This window comes from Falco punctatus (genome assembly GCF_963210335.1).
Source record: "Falco punctatus genome assembly, chromosome: 4".
Taxonomy (NCBI): domain Eukaryota; kingdom Metazoa; phylum Chordata; class Aves; order Falconiformes; family Falconidae; genus Falco; species Falco punctatus.
The window spans coordinates 18,509,025-18,527,032 of record NC_137583.1 but is presented as its reverse complement, the minus strand read 5'-3'; the positions used below and the strand labels follow the sequence as shown (position 1 = coordinate 18,527,032).

General features: G+C 40.6%; 1 protein-coding gene across 10 annotated transcripts in view; it reads left to right on the top strand.

Moving 5' to 3' along the window:
- The window catches only part of TAFA4 (TAFA chemokine like family member 4), a 93,489-nt gene that overhangs the window by 40,895 nt on the left and 34,586 nt on the right, over positions 1-18,008 (top strand). The gene's annotated exons all lie outside the window — the stretch shown is intronic.

Sequence of the window (18,008 nt, the reverse complement as noted above, 5' to 3'; positions counted from 1 at the left end):
TGTTAGACCCCACTTTTTAGCAATGGATAATTGATGAGGTTGTTGACAGCATATCATAATCAGTGCAATGGCTTAAAAATTCAACAACAACAAGAAAAAAAATGAGTTATTGTAAATATTCATGGTATTTATCTAATAATTTTAAGTACTGAAGCTTACGGTACAGTTTTTGCAGTGACTTCATGACTGCTAGGACTTTGGGATTTGTTTGTGTCATTTTGCTTTATCCTTATCCAAAGATATTCTGAAATGTATCTTTATCTTCTCCCTCTTAATCCAGTTGTTATCAAGAGACTTTACGACGGTATCATTTGCTTTGGTGGGCAATAGATCAAAGCTCTCAGACTTGTGTTAGCCAATTCTTACACTAAGTGACACAAATACTGAACTGTGGTTTAGTTCATTTTCTTCTTTTCCCAACTTGCATAGTGAGGCAAACAAAGACTCTGCATTTAAGAGGTTGCACTATTGTAGTAGGGTATATCTACCAGGCACAATGTAGTATCTTATTAGAAATGACAGAAGTATCTCAGAACAAGCTGGAGTGGCTTCATGAAGAGATACCAGACTGGATCTTTGAAGCAACATCTCTGTTAGGATCATACAGGCACATCAGCTTGAAAGCAGAAAGAAATACAGATGTACTAATGCTAATGCAAAGATATCAGTGCAAGTCCTAAAAGTGGCTAGCTAAATTAGCCCTATGTCACCTTGGATCCCAGAAGAGAGAGGTAAGTTAACAAAATACCACCTGTGAGCTCTGCTTTTTAGGATAGGTAGCCTGGCTGCAGCAATGATGAGATGACTGCATTCTCAGTACCATAGTTAGCTTCATTCTGGCTTGGGGATTTCTGCAAGTGTTGCTATTTGTGATGTAGTGTCAGAATTAAATTAATTGTGATGCCTTAAATACAGATGTAATGTTCTTAGCTCTGAGCTAGACTGTTAGCATCCACTTCAGCTCAGCACTAGGAAGCGGGGATGTGTTTGTTCAAGGCTCCATCCTCCAGATGAGACAACCTATTGATCTCTTTCCTGGCTGCTTCTGGTGACTGTCTAGGTAGGAGCTGAAGGTTCCGCATGTGCTTGCCAGAATCTCTTCCATCCTGGCAAGCAGGACTGACTGTGACCTGCATGTAGCTGCTGTGTCTCTCTACATGCTACTAGCACATCAGCAGTGTGCGTATCTTAAGAGCTACACAAACCACCTCCTTGCCTTACCCCATCACCATCTCTGTGTTCCCTGGTGCTGTGCAGCACTCGTATGCGTTTGCCATAAAACTTTGCAGGTAGCTGTTAAGGAAACTAGTTGAATCCCTTTAATGAGGAAGGGGATCTATGCATGGTGACAAGTTAATTAAGCCCTCTTGACCTTTCCTGTAAACAAATGGTGCTTAGCAGAGTGTTTCAGAGCTGACTATGCAACAAAACCTGGAGAACAACCTTCTGCAGCTTTTGTAATTCAGGGAAGAGTCTTGTAAAAAGAAATGTTATTTTTGTTTTTTAAAGATGCGCTTTGCATCTATACCTAAGGGAAATACCTGTAATAAGACAGTAGTGATTCTGTATTGTGGGCTTGTATGATGAACGCTTATTATGTGTTATGTAAATTATGACAATCTTTTTAACATAACGTTTCAGAATGCTTGACTGCATGCTTTTAATTGATAACAAGAGTTCTTTCCCTGGTATCAAAGAGGTCCTGTAAAACACAATAAGGCTGCTCGACTGTTCAGCAGATTTATGCACCGGGCTTTCTCTGGTAGGCTAAAGAAAGGTTCTGCTCTTCATGGATAGTTTGGTCAAATTATGGAGCTCTTTTTCAAATAAAGACCCTTGAAGCTGGAGCCTTCATGCAACTTTTTAGACTATGGTGTCATATTCTTCCCCAGACGTGTTTCTCTTAAGTGTATACTGAAGTGATCCCCATCCCGCTCCATGTAGCAGATGAAACAGTCACCCCATTTTTTATTCTTCAGTTCCCTGTGTCTGACACATAGCACCATGGAGCATTTAGATGGCTTGGTGGGCTCTCCTCAAGAGGCCTACATCTCCTAGCCTCATCTTAACTTTGCTGTTTGATACAGTGCCTAGATTAATCTTCTAACATATAATCAGATCTGATATGATGGAATATGATATGTGAACAAGGCAATGCCTTGTTCATCAGGAAAGCAAATAATTTAGCGCTTTTAGTGTAGCCTGTTTTGTGGAAAACAAATAATTAGCCTCATTTGTTTAATCCAAATTAGCGTGTTCTTGGATGGCAATTGAGATAAAATTTTTGCAGTCAATAGACAACATTAACGTTTTTCAAAGTAAAATGTTCTGAAGCACATTAGAGAGTTGAATTCAAGCTTTGGGTTTGGCAAAGGCTTTGTCTGGTGTCCATTAGGTTGAGCAGCTGTAACTTGACAGTGTACTATGGTGGGAAATACGTGCTGTTGGTGAGACATGAGGTGCCTAGCCTGGGATGCTTTAGGAGGAGCTGCTTTTCAATAACATGTTGCATCTGGTCCCGAAAATCGGCATGTTTCAAGCTACGTACTTGACACCTCTAGTTGCTTTGAAAAAATGCTTGCTCATTAAAGCTAACAAAGTTTATTAACCAAGAGCAGACAATAGAATTTAAGATGAAAAGTGGGAATCGACTTTTGTCTTTTCAAAATACTGCCATTTTTAAGGAGCCTAATTCAGGAAAAGACAATTATTGACTTTGGTCATGTTAGATGATGCCTGAAAGAATGACGTTCGACAGCTGTCTCTGCAGTATTCAGACAGGAACAGAGACTAGATCATTAAGGACCCAATAACAGTCCTGTTTCTGAAAAGTGGGGGAGAATGCCATTGAGCAGTCTCTGTGACAGGAAGGGCCTCTTCACTGTAAGAAATTGTAAGACAGACCTGGTTCTTTCTTTTGTTCTGCAAAATATTTACCAGCATCAAATAACTCTTGGTGGAGAAAGAGACTGTTCAATCTAGCGAGCCAATCCTGCCATTGCTTTGAAGCAGTTTGGATCTTCAGTCCAGCTCGGAGGCTGCAGCCTATTTTTCATTTCAACACTGTAATTGCTTTGACTGCCAGAGTTAACTAGGCAAAAGGTAGAGGAGAACTGTTCCTTCTCATTACCATTAGATCACTGAAGATGCTGCTTATGCAGATTATTTCAGCAGGTTCCCTGTAATCTATGTAGAGAAGACACATCACAATATTCATCTGACTTCATTGCTCTGAATTACCCTTCTGAAGAGTTTGTCTTTTGCACTGACAATAGCTGAGGGAATCATAAACACCAAACTTACTATAGCTATTTAAAATTGGGCAGTATTTCAAGCTCCTAGAGTACCTAACTGATACTGATATAACTATCAATTCCATGCTGTGCTCATGAAGTAGATACATTTAGTACCAGAAAAGATTTGTTTCCACCTCACTGCTATAAGTCAGGATCCACAAATGATCAAACATTGAAAAGACATTTCCTCAGGTCACCTCATGTAGGGGCTGGACTTGCAGACCATTAATTGGTAAAGCCAGCTGTGCAGTTTCTGTCATGAATTACCAGTGCAGCTTGGCTTTTTTGAGACTGCTGTGTTTTATTTTTATATGATGATGCTCACCTAAAGTGCTTCTGGCCTCCTTCTGTGTGCTGAAGGGCCTAGATTTTCGGAAACTCCGTTATTATTAATATGTCCGGAATCCATGTTTAATGAATATCTGTAGCTTAAAGCGAGGCCAAATTTGTCTCTAAATTGTCTTACTCGTTCACATTTTCTCTTTTCTTTGTGATTTCAAGTGAAGGCTTCAATGGTAGCCCTAATGGTTTGCTTGCTTACCACACCTGTGGGATGATGCAGATCGTAGGGATACATCACTGTCTGTGTGCGCAATGGGACATCTTTGTCTTCTAGCCAACTGGAGGAATAAGTAGCAACTTCTTTTCATGGAGTTTACTCCTTGTTGCACTGCAGATGGTTTTATTTACAGGGTTGTCAGAGGTTAAATGAGAGAAGTAGTCTTAAAAATGACGGTGGCAAGCAAATATGCATGACTGGTAGAGGCTGCGAAATGGGTTCAGGAGGGAATTACCACCAGCCTGAGCTCTTGTAAACTCTACATCTTTGCTTAGTGAAATCCAGCTGAAAATTTGTAAGCTGCTGCCTAGCATCTTAGATGTGATCTACAGCAACCAGAATGCTGTCCTAGCTGGTTTTCAGAGGACCAGTGATTTCCATCACAAGTGAAAGACAAACTTCTTTTGTAGACTCTGCTGAGCAGGGCCTGAACTGGGCAGGACTTGAGATAATTTTCTGGGATTCCACAAGTGTTCTCTGTTTTCTTCTGACTGATGTTTGAAGAGGGAGAGACATGTATGGAAAGGCTTGGTTTGTGTAGGAGCAGTCTGAGTGAGTAATACAGCAGTATGCTTGATGCAGAAGACAAAGGCTCTCCTCATTGCTGTTCCATTTCTGCCCTTGCTGTGGGTCACGGAAAGCTGTCTTTTTCCGAATGTGTCTGTCTCTTCTTTTTTTTTTTGTTCGTCTTTGGTTGCTCTTGGAAGATGTGCTGGTCTAACCTATCAGTGGGATGGTCAAAGTCACTTGTTTATTACAGAAACAGACCTCCTGTCATTTGGTATTATATGTACGTGGACATGATGCAAAGATCAGCCCTTGATGGACAGACCTGCTGAAGGCAATACAGAGGGTATATGTTGGACTAGGTGCTGAATAATTCTTTTCTGTGTCCCAAACAGCAAAGTGAAGTCAGTACCTTGGAGGAGTGGACAAATCCTCCTTCAAAACCTAGCGACCACTCTAGCGCACTGGGAGAGTGCACACTTCATTACCCTCTATTAGGCAGCAAGGGAGGAAGAGCAGCCTGCCATAGGTAAAGCCATTGTGAGTTGTCAGCGTGGGGTGTGTTATCAGTAAAGCAGGCATCAGGTGAAGAAGAAATGAACATTAGTGTTCATCTGAAGGATGAATAAAGGATTTGGTGATGCTGTTGTGTTGGATTTAGGGGCTGAGTGGCAAGAAGGCATAAATGATACTGGGGAGATCCCAGCAGAAGGTTGCTCCTTTATGCGTGAAATAGCAATTTGTGTGTTGAGGCATGTATCACACATTGTTTTGGTCTGCAGGACCCTCTAAGCCTGCTTTTTAAAAAACTCTGTGGAATTTCACCGTCAGCTGGAATTCAGACCTGTTAATAAAAGACTCTTGATGATGCTTTTGGTTTCAGACAGTCTGGTAGCAGACTGGATTGTTCCACATAGATTGCAGGTTTTCACAACTTCAAGGTCTTTGTGGACAGAATCCTGTCCCCATTGGACTCAGAGGAAAAATTCCTCCCTGGCACAGGCTCCAGGACTTAAGTCTACATCTGCTTAAGTGAAGGCTGCATGTCTGAAAAGCGCAGCTTTGTATTAGAAATATTGCTGCTTTCAAGGAAAGAGGGAACACCCACGCTTCTTATTCTCCCCTTATTTTTGGGTCTGAGCATCGTTCTTCTGCAGTGCTGTTGGGTTGCCACGGGCACAGTTCCCAGTTCCACGAGAGGGCCCTGCAAGGCAGCGAAAGGCTCTCTAGTGCACAGCAGTAGGCAGGCACCATGCTTGCTTTCTTGTGATTTAAATCCTAACTGTGCATTTTACTAATTAGAATTACGAGTCCTTTGTATTTCAGTGGGTCAGACATGGTTAGTGCACAATAAGCTTTAGCCCTTTGTTCTATTTAACTCCTTTTACGTCTTAATGTTTTATTCAGTGTGCTATTTATGTGTTTTATTATCCAGCTTCTAAATATAGGGTAGCTACAATATACATCCCTGGCTGTAATCTCTTGAAGTAATAAGGTAGGGAAAGCAATTCAGTTGAGCAATAGGTTCCCTTTAAGACAAAAAGGAGCAGAGTTCACTGTGTGAAGTTGGCTGGTATATTTATTTTTGAGAATAAAATAGAGGAAGAAGCACTTATTTTCTCACAAACCACTCCCTCCCTTCCCACCCACACCCCCCGGCAATGTGAACTTTTAATATATATGACAGATTTTGACAACTATTTTGATTTGGATGCATAGCTATGTTACCACTAAGGAGCTGTTCAGTGTTAATTTAGTCTTTTATAAGGTAAAATGTAACTCCTGGTATTGTTTTCCATGAATGCATGCTTTAACTACATGGAATGTGATTATATATGAAAAGATTTGCGTATTTGGGGAGTCAAGGAGGGAATAATACAGACAAACTGGTAAATGTATGGGTTTTGCGTATCATATTTAATTGTATTTTAAAAGGCCGGGGTGGGGGGTGGGGGTGGGGGTGAAGTTCTGTAACAAAAAACCCACAAAGTCTCATCTAACACACAAATGCCAAGTCCAGTGTATCAATCTGTATGGCAGGAGGCTGAAACCAAGCTCTTCCCTGCAACATCAAAGTGACTTTATTTTAAAGCCATTGGGGAAACCTTGTGAAAATACTGTCTTTATTTTATTCATTTTACATTGACAGCATCATTTTTTATATAGCTACAGTCTGCATAACTGATAATCTTCATATTGCATTGACCAAAACTCTAACCAAGAAAGCTTTCTTTGTTCTTTGTCTTTTTTTAAGCTACTTCTCTGAAACTTAGAACTTATAAATTATTATAGTGCAAATGGGCAGGCTTGTGCTAATTTGAGGAGGAGGAAATGCTTGGATAAGTGAGAATCTACAAATCGGGTGGAAAGCATCTTGTCCTCAGTGTTCATTTGGGTGAGGTAATGCAACAGAAAGTGGAACACATTCTACTCAGGAGCTCTGCTCTGGGTTTACATGGAGGTCAACACACTGAGTCCTTGGGAGGATGGATGTTTGAGTGATGAAGGCAATAGATTGAAATGTAAAGGACTTGCATTGAATTCCTTGCTCTGAAATGATTAAAAGACCTGCCTAAGATGAAGTCCTGACCCCACCGAAGTGGGAGTTTGCGATTCTTCTGTGATTTAGTTTCCAGCCTGCTCCGGATACGTCATACGGTTTTTGGTCCCAGCAGGAAAGTTAGACTTCATAGTTATGATTTTATTAACGCTTAAGCCAGTCATTCTTACAGAATTCATCATTCAGTGTTTTGCAAATCACTGCCATTTTCAGGGATGGAAATTGCTTTAGGGCCTGTTCTGCTATCGATTGACTTGTCTGTGTTTACTGCATGGGCTGCATTGCCACAGCCTTAAAATTACATTAATTGTGATAGCAGCACAGAGCCTGTCCCAAACTTAAATTCCAGTTTTAATGTAATTGTAAGGCCTTGTGCTACTGGAGAGTTTCATCCCAAATGGGTGACTGCACAGGCTTGAGTGAAAATCCCTGGAAATGGACAGCTGCTTCTGTTGATTTGGTGATTTAGACTTAGTGTCTATTTTTGTCTGTGCTACCAGGTGAAGGGAGATTCAGAAGCAGGCTAGGACATGCTGACCCTCTATGCTGGCTTCCATTTGCCCATGGTTTTGGCAGTAGGTGGGTACAAAATATTCACCCTGTATTTAAGAACAGGAAATTGGTTGTCATACCTGGCTGTAGCGTCAAACATGCCTCATCCACTCAGACTGCATGAATAAGTGCTCAGCTCTGCTTTCATGCCAAGCATGGTATTTTCCTCTGCTAGAGTGCTGCCCCTCACTGTTTGTTTGAAAGTTTATGGTGTTGATGCGTCTGGTTTCAAGGGCATGCTTGAGCAAGCGTTTCTTCTTGGAAACTAGAAAATGTTTAATTAATGATGGAAAAGAACCTGGAGACAGATTACTATTATTTTTTTTTTAACTACCATTTCAGTGTTTCGTTGGCAGAGCACCTCCAGATTGCTGCTGATAGCCCTTTGCTGCAGCTGTTTGTTTTTCAGTGTTTGGCAGCATTCTTGCATTCATTCCTTCAGGAGAGTGACAACTGGTAGAGGACAATGGATTCTAAATCTGGAGATTAAAGATGTCTTGTAGGGTTCAGCAGGGTAATCTCTCCTCATCAGACCGGAGATGCTATCCATCAGCACAAGAGTGGAGGCTACATCTGACATTCATTATCTTCCAGGGTAGCAATCTTTAATAATACCCTCCAAATGACAGAAGTTATGAGTGGAAAATTCTAGGATCAACAATTCTATTGCTCAGTGTTTGACCTGCCTTTATTTTTTTTCCCTTTCTTTATTTCCACTTTTGTTTCCCTGATGGACATCATCCATATGCCTTGCGGTCCAGTGATGGTCACTATTCTTTTGATTTATGTTGTTGTTTTAAGAAATAATAACCAGGTAAGTGTGATGCAGGATATCTCTTAGCATTATTTACTGCTTGCATCTTCCTGATATCAGTTCTTCCATTATTTTTACACCGGTGTCTCCTTAAAGTAGCATCCTAAGCTAATATTTTTGAATGAGCAGATTTCTTCTACTGTCTTTTTTGCACAGAGACAAATTATTGCAAATTAGCTTGGTGTGCTATACCTCTGGGGTGGAATGGCAGGATCGATGTGTAACAGATCATGATTGTGTTAGCAGGTATTTGCAGGGTGTTGCATGTAGCTGATTTTAGCTTCGTGTTGGCTTTTGATGCCTGATAGCAAAAATGAAATTGTAAGCAATTGTAAAGCAAAAAGTTAAATGTGTCAGAGTAGTCTTTCCTATGCATCTTATTTTCAGGTTGGGTGAAAAAGCTTAGAGCATCTATCTCATATGCTCTGTATATCCTTTCTTGTATAGCTCCCTTTTCCCTTAGGAGATTTCCTTCTACATAGCAGGGAATAAAAGTTGATAGAGAGCATGCTGAGCTTCCTTTGTGCTGTGCCTGGGTTGCCACTGGACAGGACATGAAGATGAGGGGGTTCAAGGGCTCTAAGGTGGCATTAGCTTGCTTGCTTAGAGCACAAGGGTCTTTCAGAACAAACAGTGCAAAAGGGGAGAGAGGAACAGCATACGAGTCCCTCATTCATAGCTACAACCTTTGTAAGGTACAAATTGGACCCAGTGCTCTTCCTAATCCAGTGCACAGCACAGTGAAAGACACAATCTCTTTAAAAAGAGCATGGAAGTATCTGTTTTTCCTATAAATATGTATTTATATCTCTTTTATACTATCCTACGCACCATACAATTTGAAAGTACTAGGGCTTTCTGACACATTCCCTCACTCCATCCCTATGATGTCATTTGCACAGCCTGGTGATATAATAAAAAGTATACTGAGGCACAGGAAGTTATGGAACCAGGTTATTGAATTTCATGAATAAGCTATAATTGTGCAAACACCCTGCACCCCTCCCCCTACCCCTTCTTTTTTTTTAATTTTTAAATGAGGCCCAACAAATAACTGGTCACCCAAAGGAATGGTGCCTGTTCTCTTATGACTGACGATTTTGAGGAGGAGATCAGACAGGAAGATCTTAGACTGTATATTGTCACTGATGTTTGTTGCTACTCCTAAGTTTTCTTAGATTGTCTTTAGAAAATATAATTTATTGAAAGTATAGAAATAAAGTCAGAGTATAATTTGAAAAAAGTGCAAATTATGTCAACTGGCATAAATAACCCTGGCAACATGAGTGTCTGGCCCGAATTGTGGCTATGCTAATGATGTCTGTCTATTGAGCCCTTTCAGCAGATGCTGGTATTCCTCCAACTGAAAAAGCCAAACCAAAACAAAAAAACCCACCAAACTAAATCAACTGAAATTTCTTACGTAAAACAGTCTAAATGTGGAAGGAGGTCCCAACTGTTCTCTCAGTGCACCCTGTTGGAGTCAGCACTGTTGGGTCACTGAGGAATTACTATGTTACTAATATTTTTATTTTTAGTGTTTGTTTCCAAATGCATCTTGCTTAAAAAGAAAAAAGTAGCCTGATTGCACTGGAATTTGCCTTTTAGGACTGTCACTTGCTTGAATGTGTGCCCAGATGAGATTTCTGGTTTTGGGAGTGCCCGTTCATAATAGTTTCATAATTTACTTGCATTGACTTAATTTTTCTGTTTTTTTTTTTTCTACTTCCAAGGTTTCAGAAATAGGGAGGGAACAACAGTGGATTTTAGTATCAGACCTATGCTCAGTTTTTTTTTGTTGTTTGAACTACATAGGAAAAAGCACTAGTTTAACATTTCATTTGGAATTACTGTGGCAGCTGTGCTGTTTTTCTCCCCCCACCACACGCTTTCTACTAGAAATACAAAACCCCACAACTTTATGTCGACATTCTTTAGAAATGGAGTAAAATTGCTGCCCTCAGCAAAATGCTATTTACTGCAAGGGATGCCACAGTCCCCAGACAAGGAGCAGAGATAATTAGTCTACAACTGACAAATAAGTCTGCTATGCTAATGTAAAGAAATGTCCCTTTATCAGACAGTATCACATGGTAGTTTGTGCCAAGGTAGAGAGAAAAGAGTTTACTCTGAAAACATGTCTTCTTCTGAGGAAGCAAATCTAATCCAACAGTGACTGTGGAAAGCATTTTCCTGACCCTTCCCCAGTATCAAGGGATTTGGATCCACCGAATCCTGGATCAAAACCAAGGACTGAGTAGGTTTTTTTGCAAAATCATTGCTGTTTTTCTTTCAGCTGTAATAAGAACGGCATCAAAACAGCATTAAAAATAACTATGGTTGCAGAATGACCAGTTTACCAGCGGGATAAAGGTGATGTAGCATTCTCTCTGTATTGCCTCTCAACAAAAGAGAAGGGTCTTTGCCCCAAGTGCTTTGGTCTAAATAGACAGCGATATACTGGAGTAACTCTGCTCTGGCAACCGGACTCGGTGAAATCAAAGCAGCACAAGGTGTTTGTCAGTAGAAGTGCTTTACAAATGAAGTGTGATTATTCTCATTTAACAGATGGGGGGCTGAAACACACATGTGTGCATGCTGAATGCTTCCAGGTCTTGGGAACAAATTGGATTCAGTTGCAGAACAGTGCCAGAGGTCATATTTAGATTGCCTTGCCTGGGACTTGGTGGCTGGGCTACTATTTATGCAAATAACACAGAGCACTACTTAAATACTGAATATCATCATTGCACTGTTCTGGCCAGCTACGGTGAAGGTACACGTCTATCAAAGCTGACAACTAACTGGTAAGGTCCTTCCAAATTTATTTCCAATATTCCCTAGTTCAGAGTCCAATAGCTGAGGTGGTCAAAAGGCCATGTTAAGAAATAGCATTCTTAAATTATTATTAACATTTTGCATGGAATGCTTAGTACTTTATTCTTACTGTATATAAGTTTTGCTAGCTGTATTTTTTTTAATGGACTATGACATAGGCTTTCAGCCTGAGATCTGTTGATAAAAAACAGTATTAGCAAGGTCATGCCTTAACCAAGGAAAAACTGCATGTTGTGAAGTGATAAATTCAGCCGGGGACAAGCAGTGGAAAGATGTCTGTTTTGTAGCAGCCTTGGCAGATGGCTGTAAGGAGACAATGGATGTTGCTAATTGCCACTGCTCTTACATTAGCATGTTCCACAAAGAACTGGTTTGCCACTTGCCTGTGGGGATGGGGAAGAGAAGAAGTGGGGTTCTTCTGTCTCAGGTGAGCGAGGTGGCAATACAGCCATTGCATACCAATTGACTGATACTCATTTCACTCAGAAGTCAGTGTGAAGCACAGGTAACACTAGGGTAACTGGAATTGAGAGGCAGTATTGACCTCTGGCAGAGAGGAGGTTGACCACCCCTTCACTGTCGTGACCACTGCTTGCTAAATCACAGACTATGCCAGCTGAGGAGGAGGAGGGGGGAGGAAGCATTGTTATGCCCTGCTTAGTTCCCTGTGAGAGTTGCAGTGACTGTGACGCTTAGGTGACCAGGTTGTCTCTCTGTTCACTATGTAGAAAGCCAACAGCACTCTGGCACTGCCCCATTGAAATGGCTGGTTGATAGCATCACTCTTCAGGGCGTGCAGACCCCTGAGCTTTGCCAGGGACAAGGGCAGTACCGTTCCTTTCCACCGTTTGGCTAACCACAGATGTAGAAACTTAAAAAAAACCCAATAAAGTCCTAAGACAGAACCAAGATGTGCAACATTTACAATAAGCAGTTTTCAGTGAAACACCATTCTTTCCCTGTGAAGTTGGAGTGACGGCTTAGTTGAAGAATGAGATTACAGGCTTAAATGAAAGCAAGGGTACTTTTGATCCTTAGTGGAGGTGCCACACAGGGCGAGAAGCATGAAAGGAAGATGCTGATGACTGGAGTTATCTGTGTGCTGTGGTGTATTGAGAGGTCTGTGTTTTAACAGATGAGTGACGTGAGCATGTGAATATGTATTTCACATGTCCCATTTTGTGTTAATGGATTCCTTAAATACCCTTGTCTTTCCATTTCCTCTTTGTCTTTTTTCTATACATTTGAAAATCAATAAGTAGTATTTTTTTTAAAAGGTCATTGATATTATACTGTAAATAAAGCATTAAGCAAAGAATTGATGAATATAAAAAGAAGGCATGAAATACACAAAGATAAACACTGCACTTCAATAGGAGTGTGTATAAAGAACAACAACCAATTGCAAAGTGCTCTCTGGGGCAATGAGAGCTACTTGTTGTTTTTTGCATAAATCTGATGACTTAAGCTATCTGCTCTGTGAAAGAAAGATAATGTCAGACTGATTGATGGAGTGAACAGGACATGACAGTTTTCAAGGAAGAAGAAAGGTAGAAATCACTTTCGGTGGAGAGAGGATCTCATGATGTCGTTGAGCACTTGATAAGCCAATTGAAATTCAAAAATCACATTTAAATTACTGAATGATGAAACGAGAGGAAGATAAATAGGTCTGCACTAATGATTACATACCCTCTTGACTAGAATCAGAGATTAAATAATATACTGTACATTTTCAGTTAATTCTGCTGCTCTGTATCTAAACAAGTGCTAAAGTTTAAGCCATGGTTAAGTAGTAGCCTGGTAAAAATGTTCAAAGGTTGAGGTTATTCTTCATGCTGTGTTCTGTGAGAGTCTTTTCTATGCACTGTTTGTATGGGTATGTGTGAATTACTGGGGGTTTAATGCTGCAGTTAATTATCTTAAAAGGTAAATGGGCTTTTTGTATTTTGTGTAGAGGCAAATCAAGGACATCTGTTTACTGACAAAATGTAGCTATCTTAAATTAATCCTTCTGAAATTAAGCACTGAGAGGGTCTTGGGCTTGACATCTTGCTCAGACAGAGCTGAACTGACCATATGGCAGAGAATAAGGGCAGATATACTTGCAGATTCTCTGTAGAAAACTGACTTAGTGCCTGATGCATTGTATAACAAGTAATCACACGGCAGCTCTAAGTTTTGCCTGAGTCCAGTGGAATATTATTTGCAGCACTCAGGACTTACTGGAGAGTAGAAAGTTTTTGCATCCATGCTTTTCAGGAAGGTGAACTGTACAAGTAAGACAACATGTGTCAGTATTTCTAACAGCTATACAAATCCCAAGATAATCAAAGAGTTAGGCTGATGTGAGTATGTCTTCAGTAGTCAAAAGGGTTGAAATGTGAATTATGATTATTCTATTCTGCTGATGGTATAGGTGAATGTCTGGACTGGTAAATGATGTTTATTGGGCCCCAGTTCACCTACTTCCTCCCATATATCAAGAAGAAAGCATCATCCCCTTGGTTGACTGCTGCACCACTACTGCTGTTTAGGACAGCTCTGTGTAGTGGGATTTGATGCTGTGGATTAAATGATAATTTCATGTTGCTTGTAGTAATTTTACAGGAAATATTATGAAGGTATGAAAAATACAGACAGAGAAAGAAGACTCAGTCTCAGCAGCATCTTGGTCTCACAAAGCAGAGTGCTGGTTGTGCAGCTAGACTTGAGGAAGTATTTGCCTTTTCGTCTCTCCTGATCCCAAGTCAGTCCACTTCCCCCTGCTTCCCTCCCATTCTCCTTGATTTGCTGGAGGAATTCTTGCCTATTGATATCTTGCTGTAGAGTCCTATTAGCATCAGAAATTTATCTTCCTCATAAATTGCCCTGTAGACTGTACCCTGACAATTTGAGTTGGCTTTAAATTGTTGTCACTGCCTCTGCTTCATCATCCACAAGTAATGATGTGGATAATGAAAATGTTATGCTATCATTTACGAATTCTGAGGCCCTCTGTTATCTAGGAGGGGATGCTAAGTAGACAGCAGAGTATCAGAGTCTCATTTTGCTCTATACATCTATATTCTGAGCTCCCAAGTACTCAAACAAGGCAGATATGGGCTTTTAAAGCCAGATTTAACAAGATATTTAGATACTGATCACTGCAGATCAGCAGCCAGTAGGATTTTTCAAATGTCTGTGTGCAAGGTAGTTGCTGAACTTCCATTTTCACTGCAATTAAATTTGTAGATTTGAAGATCTGAAATTTGTGAAGGTATAAGCTGAGATCCTGCATGTTACAAAGCTTTGTGTAACCATTCCTCCATCAGCTTCAGCATCTTAAAACAGCTAAACAGCTGCAGGATTGAAGTGGATCAAGTCCATAGAATGATTTCACAGGCAGCACCGGGAATGAGCTGGAGCAGCAGAGTGCCTTTTTCGTCCTTGTGCATAAGGAGCAGGCTGTTACAATGGTTTCTTATTCAGCACCACTTTTATTTTACTTTGAAAACTTTTGTCTTGGATGGCATTGGCAACAAGGTGCAGAATAAGCATCAGTGTGACAGTGACTCAGACTCAGCCCTTGTTAGCCATCGATCTTTACTCAAGTGCTTTCTACTCAACCTCCCCATTGGATGGCAGCAGTAGAACACATCCATAGATTCCTTTTTTTGTCTGAGTTAAGCAGTGGGACTGTCCAGTATTCTCCCAGCTTTCATGTGACTTTCTCCCTACTTAATCTTCTGTTACTCACCTCTGTGTATCCAGGAAAGGCACATGCTGATCTTCAGTTTCCTCTTCTTACAGCATCCAAGAATGTGTATTGCTTTACTAGATCTTGAAAAAGCCAGGGGGCTGAGTCAGCCAGCAAGTAGGTGGTATGTCTGTGTGCCTGGTGTGGGTCAGACTGCAGCGACCACCAGCTCGGCTCACTGAATATCAGGTAGAACACCCGGAAAGGGAACTGAAACTGGCTATGGAGGTTTTCTTTCTGATTTTTATTAGTCTATGTCAACAGTGATTAAAACAGGTAGGTATTGACTGCCAGATAGCATGGACAAATAATTTAATTTCCCACTGCTTAAAAAATGATCCTCATCTTAGCAGGCTTTGTAATTAGACTTGACCTTGAGCAATCCCACATTCCTTGTTACTTGAAGCAGTATCTGAATTTTTGAGTCTATTTAAGATGTAAATTATGTTACCTAAAATTTGTAACATCTTGCGTAGCATTGTACCTTTAAAACATAACATGTTTCTTAACTAATTGTCGTCATTTTATGCTGAGTGTCTACAATACTTTGTATGTGTGCCAGCATTTAAATGGGATCCAGCTCACCTCCGAGGCTAACCATCCGTTAGGATGAAAGTGTGGGCAGTTTACCTCAGTGTCAGTGCTATATTTTTCAGCTATTTGTGTGCTGAATCTGTACAGTAAGAGAAAAGATTTGTTCAGTTAAGATGCTCTCTGCAGTATGAGACAGTGCCACAAAAATTAAAGTTCTAATGGTGGTAATAACATTTTTGGGTTATCTAGGTAGTAACTGAACTTCAATCAACAGAACGAGCTTTTTTATTTTTTGACTTGTGGTCTCTTGCAACTAAATGTTGATATATTTTATTTATTTATTTTTAATTGTCCTTGAGTATTAGTAAATACTGTAGCCGAAATGACAGCAAGGTATATTTTGGAAAATACCCCAACTGCTTTCTTTGGAGGTGCTTCTAAGTTTAAGAGGAAACACTTCTATTTACTAGGGGGTGAACATGGTATTAAGTGGGTAGAATAAAGATGGTGCTGTTTGTTGCAAGCTGGAAATGAGATCAAAACACAGACTGTTTCCCCAGAGCAGCTGGGGCTGTCTAAGTGCTGTAGCAGTGACACCCAGTGACTGGATTGTTAACAGTAATTCCCCAGTAGGTCCTTTTGGATATATAGAAGAGAATCCCAACCTCAGGTTCTAGTGACGGTGCTAGGCAAGACTGTGGAGATAACAAAGTAAAGAAAATTATTATGTGGGGGAAAATGCAGACTTGGAGCTGGTACATGCTTGACCTCTGTTATGGCCCCTAATCTTGGAATGAAACAAGATTTTGGCAATTTGTTCACCTCCTCATGAACTTGCTTGCACATATAGTGACGCAAACCTGTTTGAAACTTATCAACACAAACCATGTGCGCTGGCTGAATGTACTACCTGATGCTGCACTATGGAAATTGGGGCTGTTTGATTTATGGAGCTGTCCCAGCTGTTGAATTTATCTGGTTGGCTTAAAAGTCTAAAGGAAAAAATCACTTTGAAGGAGGATTTTTTTGCCAGTAAAGAGATCTCTTAATTAGGTTTAATTGTGTCATTCAGAAAAGGTAACTGGTTAGCATCATTAATCTAGCTCTGTGATTGACCCTTTGGGAGTGGTGCAGTGTATGCCCCAGGTGACAGATGATGGAAGATCCTTGGAGAGGACAGAACATCTCTAGCTGGCAGACACATGACATGATCCTAAGAAATTGGGGAGTTTAAGGGGAATTTGGGAGTTTAAAGGGCACAGTGTAGATGTGTACTGGGATTGTCTCCTGTACATTTATTAGGAAATGATACAGTATAGTCGAGAGATTATTTATTATTTATGTAGGTGTAATAGTTGTATAAAAAGGCTGCTGTTAAGTAGATCTCTATGTGGTGTCTTGTTCTGAGTATTGGGATTAGCTACAGGTGGCAAGAGCAATGCTTTGGGTTTTGTCCTGAGTAAGTTGTTTCTTCTTTTTCTTCAGTTATTCTGTTCCATTTCAGTTTGCTCTTGTGTATTGTGATACCTGCCAGTCCAGTAGTCCAGCATGTTCTGAATTAATTACAAAATGCTTCAGAGTTAATGGAACTGGCGCTGTTGCAGAGAACAAGAGATGGCTGAGTCTTACTGTGTCTAGTGAGACTGTTTAATTCACAGTGCTTTTCAAAAGGGAACCATATGTACATCTTGCATTTCAAACACACCTTAATCCTGAAGGAGCAGGACATATGTAATTTTATAGTCCCTCTTACTGTCACTGACTCCCCAACAATTTTGTGGAACTGCTGGGCCAAACATAACCAAATGAAGATCTGTAGTGTGGTAGGTTTTTGAGGAATGTGAAGAAAACCAACAGTGAGGTACATTGTTGCCCCCACTAAGAAAAAGCTGTAGTGTAATTGTGAGGGTTACTTGCCCTGTGTCCTGGCAGCTTGCTGACTAATGCACCTTTGTGCTGGAACCAGCACTTGAGTTGTTGTAGTTGAGAGGCACAGAAGATGCCTGAGCCCTGTGAAGTGGATGAGAATGGAAGGCATGGCAGTAATGTAAAATGGGAAAGAAACCAGACATGTTGTCAGGGATGCAACTTAGTGGAGCAGCACAATCAATGAGACATTATTTCTTATAGTCACCTCAAGAAGCGATGGCTGCCTCTGAAATGGGATTTGGTTTGTTTAATGTCAGAAAAACTGGTATCTTCTGATGGGAGAAGATGGTGATGGTTTGAATGCTGGTTTTCATGGCATTGCCACTGTGGCCAGATACAAGACTGCCTGTGGGGCAATTCCATCTAGCCTGTGGCGATAGAGGAGCAGTTGCAGATATTGCACTAGCCTGAAAAATCCAGTAAATGCCTACATGGGCAGCTGCTTCTGGCTGTGACCTGTAGCTGTTGTGTCAGGGTGAGCTGTGATCCTGACACTGGGGGCTGTCTCTTCCAGCACTACCACTGTCATTCTCACATGTGAGCGCCCAACTCACACTTGATTTCTGTTCCATTAGATTTTGATTATTAGATATCATCCATTTGACTTGGTAGCAACAAATGCTGAGCAGGAAAGGTCATTGTTTTCAACGGTCCTGGGTCAGCTTTTAGACACTTCTAAA